The sequence below is a fragment of the Orbicella faveolata genome, unplaced genomic scaffold (assembly GCF_042242905.1).
Source record: "Orbicella faveolata isolate gen_17 unplaced genomic scaffold, um_ofav_v1 contig_34, whole genome shotgun sequence".
Lineage (NCBI taxonomy): Eukaryota > Metazoa > Cnidaria > Anthozoa > Scleractinia > Merulinidae > Orbicella > Orbicella faveolata.
In genome coordinates this window covers 11131255-11138375 of record NW_028301563.1, presented here as the reverse complement: position 1 = coordinate 11138375, position 7121 = coordinate 11131255, and the positions used below count along the sequence as shown (strand labels likewise).

The 7121-nt window shown below is 42.6% G+C and overlaps 2 pseudogenes; both read left to right on the top strand.

Annotated features, from left to right (window-relative positions):
- The first annotated feature begins 987 nt into the window (after positions 1-987).
- Positions 988-3236, top strand: LOC110050099 (steroid 17-alpha-hydroxylase/17,20 lyase pseudogene; annotated as a pseudogene).
- A 1130-nt stretch (positions 3237-4366) lies between these two features.
- LOC110050130 (steroid 17-alpha-hydroxylase/17,20 lyase pseudogene) lies at positions 4367-6445 on the top strand (annotated as a pseudogene).
- The last annotated feature ends 676 nt before the right edge of the window (positions 6446-7121 follow it).

Here is a 7121-nt window from a genome sequence, read left to right as displayed (position 1 = left end):
CGTACCGTCTATTGTGGGGAGGGGGGGGGGGGGGAGTTAAATTTTCCAGTATGGCTACTTTTGACAACTTGAAGAAACTGGGTTTCGTGAAGGGGATTGCGTAGTAGAAATAAAACTCTCTTTATAAACGTATCTATTCCTTGAAATGTAATTAATACAGTTAAAACACGTTGATCATGGTTCAGTTCAGCCGAGTCCCAAGTGTTGACCGGCCAGTGTTCTAGACCCTGGAGAGCCAGGGGTCAATTGTACACCGTGACGTTCCGAAGAGCACTCGCCCGCTCCTTCCTAGACTTCTCGCAGACAGAGAGACAAGAGCGATCGCCTTGGAACTAAAGTGGGTTTAGTTAGGGTGTTTGCCATTATCGCAGACCGGCCGGTCAGAGATTAGTGGGAGCACCCGAGGAAAATGGAACGACATTTTCCAATTAAACCGGGCCAACCGATAGGAATGGCTCTTGCTACTTTTTATTCCTTTTCCGAATTTCCTAATTAGGGCAAAAATGGAACGGCGAATTTCGTTCAGAATATTCTAACCGAAATAAGTGGACCACCTCCAGAGGTGATCCCGAATATTCCGGTCGGAAGAAACCGAAACGGACCTTCCATTTGAATTCTGACCGAAATTTCCGAAATCTTTGGCATAATGGAAAGCACCTTTAGACTATAGCAACGTCATTTTGCTCAGTTGTGGTTGACTGCTCTTGTAACAAAATAGCGATAACCATTCCAGACGATAAAGGTTTGACTTGAACCCACCACATGGACATGTAGGAGCTCTGCAATGTCTGACACTTCTGAGTAGCTATAGTATCTGCTTTCCTTTTCCTTGTGGCAGTTTTCGTCTTAACAGTAGATTGGGAACTTTTGTTTTGTTTTGATGATCAAAGCCGCAAAATTTTATGCTATGCTGTCCTCGATCGGAATATGTTAAATGATCCGTCTTCATGCAAAGTTACACGTCTGGATCGCGTGACATTCCAATATCAAGTAACATAAAAAAAGGCAAACAAAGGTGCTGAGAACACTTCAAGGACGTCTTGAAATTGTTTGCATAGTCATTCCCGACAAAAAGATACTTTTGGTACTTGATCCTAAGAACTATTCTAAACGATAGCCATGTTTGAAGAACTGGCATGGTTTATCTTGGCTGTAATCCTTGTTACATTGATCGTCAATCACTTCACTGCAAACAGAAATCTACCCTCAGGGCCTTTTCCTTTACCGATTATTGGAAATGCGCACAAAGTATCTCCCGATTCACGCCATGTTGACCTAACGACGCTGGAAAAACAATATGGCAAAGTCTTTCGTCTGTATCTTGGAAGCCAGCTTGCAGTGGTGGTTAGTGGGAGAAAGGCTCTCAGGGAAGCTCTAGTTACAAAGTCGGCAGAATTCGCTGGACGTCCTAATCTCTATACCGCAACCTATTACTCGGATAATGGAAAGGCGGTTGCATTCGCGGATTATTCTCTAGAGTGGAAACTACATCGCAAGATTGTGGTCTCAGCGCTCAGGATATACAACACTGGTGTGCTAAAACAAGGGTCCACCATCAGTGACGAATTCGATCTCCTCTTGAAACGAGTCCATTCGAAAAATGGCCAACCTCACGACATCACCAAAGAGATTCGGCTGGCTGTGACGAATGTGATTTGCAATTTGGTGTTCGGTTCGAGGTACGAGCTAGATGACCCCGAGTTTACAGCGCTTCTGAAAATCCATAACGGAATTTGGAAGATGCTTGCGAGTGGAAGCGTGGTGGATGCATTTCCTTGGCTGAAGTTTCTTCCATTCAAGTCCATCCTGAATTTTAAAGAGAAATGCAAGGAACGAGACGAGCTGTTTGGAAGGATTTATCGAGAACACGTGGACGCCAATAGAATTGATGATCCTCAAGATTTGACAGACGCCTTGTTGAAGGCAAAGAAAGAGGCTGAAGACGAGGATTCCTCCATCAAAGGATTCCTGACAGATCAGCATCTCATTATGACCATGAGTGAGGTCTTCATAGGTGGGATGGAAACCACTGCAAGTACGATGTGTTGGGCGCTGTTGTACCTGATTCATAACCCGCACGTCCAGGAGATGCTGCATCAAGAGCTGGATCGAGTTATTGGCCCTCACCGTTTACCAGGACTTGAGGACAAAGAGAACCTGCCCTATCTAGAAGCTGCTATAACTGAGACTCTCCGAATCTCTTCTGTTGGCGCTTTCGCACCTCATAAAACAACAGTCGACACGACTTTGCAGGGATATCATATTCCGACGAACACCACAGTGTTTGCCAACTTATGGTCCCTCCACCACGACCCAGAAATTTGGGATGATCCAAACGAATTCAGACCAACAAGGTTCCTGGATGAGGAAGGTAATTTTCTGCCTCCAAAACCTGACCAATTCCTCCCGTTCTCGGCGGGGCGTCGAGGTTGTTTAGGGGAGTCTTTGGCACGAATTCAGGTCTTCCTAGTCTTAGCACGTTTGCTGCATAGCTTCAAGTTCAAGAATCCACCAGGATCCGATCCTCCAAGTTTAGAACCCATCACAGGTCTTGCGTTGATGCCACGGCCGTTCAGCGTTTGTGCTCTCAACAGGCATTCTCTTTGAATTCTCTTGTGTAATGGGTGACTTTCGATGCCTTTTGTGAGCATTGTCTAAGAGCAAGAGAGAACAGACTGAAATGACGAGAGAACATTGGTGGCAATCAACAGTGTATCGCATAGTTTTGACATTTTGTCTCTAAGCTAAGCGTCTAGTTCGCAACGACATACTATATACGACTTATCTTATCATGTAACATGCCGGTCGACTTTCTTCGTGATATTGGACTTCAACAACAACAACAACAACAACAACAATTTTATTTGTACTCAGCTAGAAATTAGAAATTAGATGAACAAAAAACAAGTTAAATTAAAAAGAGTACATGGCTCCCCGAAATAACCTTAGTGGCCTAATAAGGCTGGGCAGCCATCCTTAATGATTTACAGTGATTATTAATTTGGGTCAAATAAGAAGAGAAAATAAGAAAAAGACATCCAGGAGCACACACAACACACACAACAAAGACTAATAATACATAGAGATTTAGTGAAAAATAGTCGGATCATACAGTGTACTAGTAACATACACAGTTACAGACATTCAATATGTACTAATAGCTTGCAACAATATTTGATTTGATCTTTTTATTTTTCTTTGATCTGGGTGGAATAAAACAAAATTTGACTTGTCGATATTAATGGCGAGTTTGTTTGCACATAACCAGGAATCAACCCTACTAAGTTCATTGTTAAGATTGCTTTCAAGTATATCAATATTATTATGTTTATAGAATAGGTCTGCGTCATCAGCAAAAAGGTGGAAATCTAATATCTTTGAGCAGTTATGAAAATCGTTTAATTTGCCATTTCCACATCCCCCATAATACACCTTGTTTGCTCCTCCCCCCCCCCCTCACAAAAAAAAAAAATTCTGCATGATCTTTGTGTCCCATTTCTCCTGGGTATTACAGTCGTCCCAAGAGAAACTGAAGACAATGCTTATGCAAAATTTTGGGGGCAAACAAGATGTATTATGGGGGATGTGGAAATGTCGAATATATAAATTAAGAAAAGCAGAGGTTCCACTACTGATCCCTGGTAAACAACACAGCAAATAGTTTTCTTATCAGAGTAAGTATTACCAAGAGATACAAATTGTTTTCTATTATTCAGACACCAAGTAAACCAATCTTTAACAACACCGCGTATGCCATAAAACTCAAGTTTATAAATTATCGGTCACGTGACGAACTGTTGCAAAAGGCCTATCCGCAATTCACCATCTAACCTCGTTCCCAGGATCTCTCATCTCTCTCATTCCAGCCCCCCGAGATGAGAGGGCACGGGAAGATGAGAGACCCTGGGAACGAGGTTGTTCACCATCTGGCGATGTGTTGTTACCGAATCTTAATTTCTTTGATAGCAAAGAAACATTCTTTCCTATAATTGGCCAGTCTTATTGCTTAATTAATCGCTAGTCGATTGAATAAAACCCTGCTGCGATAAGCTTTTGTAGTCTCTATGCAGGTAAGCGAATAATCCACCGCTATTCTTCAATTTCTAGACTAATAGTTCGTTTGTGACGGATCAAATTGTTCCTATGTAAATTTAACATCAGATTAAAAGCTCGAATAAAATTTCCCTCACGAATTCGTTTTCAGTTTCCTTGAACGTTATCATTTCACGCTGTCCACTACTAGCCTGTGTGTGTGTCACAGACAGTCTGGATTTAAAAATAACACGTCCGGCTGCACCGCAGGCTATCAGTTACTAAATTGAGATAATTGCGTTTTAATTTCATCCGAATATCATCATCCAAAAGAGTATCAAATGAGCTCAATTGAAAAGTAAGTCTTGAAATATCAACAACTGGATTACTATACCTTGCAATACAGTTAACTAAAGTGTTTGGAAACAAATCTTTCACAACCTGGCTAAAACTACCGTACCATAATCTCGAATTAGATATCAGCAACAATTCCTAATTCCACAGGACTGTGAAAACATTGCTATGTCAACAAAACGAAAATCGACTACTTATGCAACAGATTTAATTACTGCAAACAATAGCCAAGACCCAAGCTCACTGCAAAACGGTCTCAAGCGCGAACTCGGTACAACCATGATTGAAGAATTGGCATGGATCATTTTGACGGTTATTCTAGTGACACTGGTCATCAATCACTTCACCGCAAACAGAAATCTACCTCCAGGGCCGTTTCCTTTCCCAATCATTGGAAATGCGCATAAATTGGCTGCCGATTCACGCCATGTTGACCTCATGAAATTAGAAAAACAATATGGCAAAGTGTTTCGTCTGTATCTTGGCAGTAAGCTCGTGGTAGTAGTTAGTGGTGGAAACGCTCTCAAGGAGGTCCTCGTTACAAAATCTGCCGAGTTTGCCGGACGTCCGAGTATCTACACCGCCCAAGTTTACTCAAAGGGAAAGGCAATCGGACTAGCAGATTATTCTCCGGAGTGGAAGCTTCATCGCAAGGTTGCTCTCTCTGCGCTCAAGACATACAGTAACGTCAAGCTTAAGCGAGGAACTGTCATTAATGATGAATTTGACCTGCTCTTGAAGCGAGTCCGCTCCAGAAATGGACAACCACACGACATCACTAAAGAGATTCGACTGGCCGTGATGAATGTGATTTGTGCTTTGGTGTTTGGCTCGAGATACGAGCTGGATGATCCCGAGTTTACGAAGTTTATGGAAATCACCAACACAGTGGCGAGTGTGGTCGCGGCGGGAAGTGTTGTGGACGTGTTTCCATGGCTGTGGTTTATTCCCTTCAAGTCTATTGAGAAGCTAAAAAAGAAATGCCGAGAACGAGACGAGCTGGTTGGCAGAATTTGTCGAGAACATGTGAAGGCGAATAGAATTGATAATCCTCAAGATCTGACAGACGCGCTGTTGAAGGCAAAGAAAGAAGCCGAGGATGAGGATTCATCTGTCAGGGAGTTCCTAACAGACGAGAATCTCATCATGACCATGGCTGAGGTCTTTATGGCCGGATTGGAAACCACTGCCAGCACCCTGTGTTGGGCATTATTGTACCTGATTCACAACCCAGAAGTCCAGCAGATGTTGCATCAAGAGTTGGATCAAGTCATCGGTCCAGACCGGTTACCGGAATTGGAGGACAAGAAGAATCTGCCGTATTTGGAAGCCACCATAACTGAGACCTTACGCCTCTCGTCCATTGGCCCTCTGGCAATTCCTCATAAAACGACAGTGGATACCACTCTGCAGGGATATAGTATTCCTAAGGACACCACAGTCCTAATGAATCTATGGTCCCTCCACCACGACCCAGAGATTTGGGATGAGCCAGACGCCTTCAGACCTCAACGGTTCCTGGACGAGGAAGGTAATTTTGTGCCTCCAAAAGCTGACCGTTTCCTTCCGTTCTCGGCTGGACGTCGAGTTTGCTTGGGGGAGTCTTTGGCACGGCTTGAGCTCTTCCTGGTGTTTGCACGCTTGCTTCACAGCTTCAAGTTCGAGAATCCACCAGGCCGCGATCTTCCAACTTTGAAACCCATCAATGGCATTGTTTTAATGCCTGAGCCGTTCAGCCTCTGTGCCCTGAAGAGAGATGTTATGTAACATTCCCTATCATGTGACTTTCTCTATCATGTGACTTGCCCTATTATGTAGAGTCAGACTACGCCAGATTAATTTAGTTCATATCTCGTTCTAACTGAATTTAAACTATTCTTATTAGGGTTGCAAGTATTATTTGGTTATTTTCCTCCTTTGGCTAAATCCTGTTGTGTGGGAGTGGTAAAGTCCTACTGTAGTTGCCTTAGGTAAATCCTGTATTTGTAGGTAACAAATCCACTACCTTCCTATAATTTCCTCGAATCCGTAATAAATTTACAATCATTTGCTCAGCAAATTCTGATTTTGATTCAGCCAGTAGATCTTAGCAGCAACAAAAGCAAGATCTCGAGTTAAGTATTGGTTTAGTTCTCAATCCCCCTCGCGGTTGCCGTTTCCGTTTGTTTGGTCGTTCATTGTGAATTAACTTGAAACTCTTATACTCATGTCTGTCGTCATGCTTAGCCGCGGAAATATAAGAAATATGTGTGAACAGATAAAACTGATGTAGGTTTTGCATCGTGGTTTGCTTCAGCACGAAATAATATTTGTTTCCCCCGTTTTCTGCTTCTGGGTTTTATTTTTAGATGATTAGCTGTGTTGCTCAGAACTAGGGCCGGGTTGTTCGGAAGCCGGTTAACGCTAACCCTGGATTAAAGGTTAACCGAAGTATAAATTTTTCTTGTATGCAAATGTTTTTCACTGCTTTTGTTTTGTGTAACATAACCAGTCAAATTGATTTCAGAAATTTTCAGTGGCGTCGCATGCTATTGTGAATTATTAATACTCACGACGTTTAGGGGTTCCTAGAATCTTCCTCCCAATCCTTACGTAGCGTAAAAATGATCTCGAAGATACGAAAATCGAGTCAAGCCTTATTAGTAAACACGAAAAACTTCTACTCCCACTTGTCATCATGCCTACGTCGACCGATTTGGAGTGAACTACAACAGAATAAATATGTACTTGAAAAG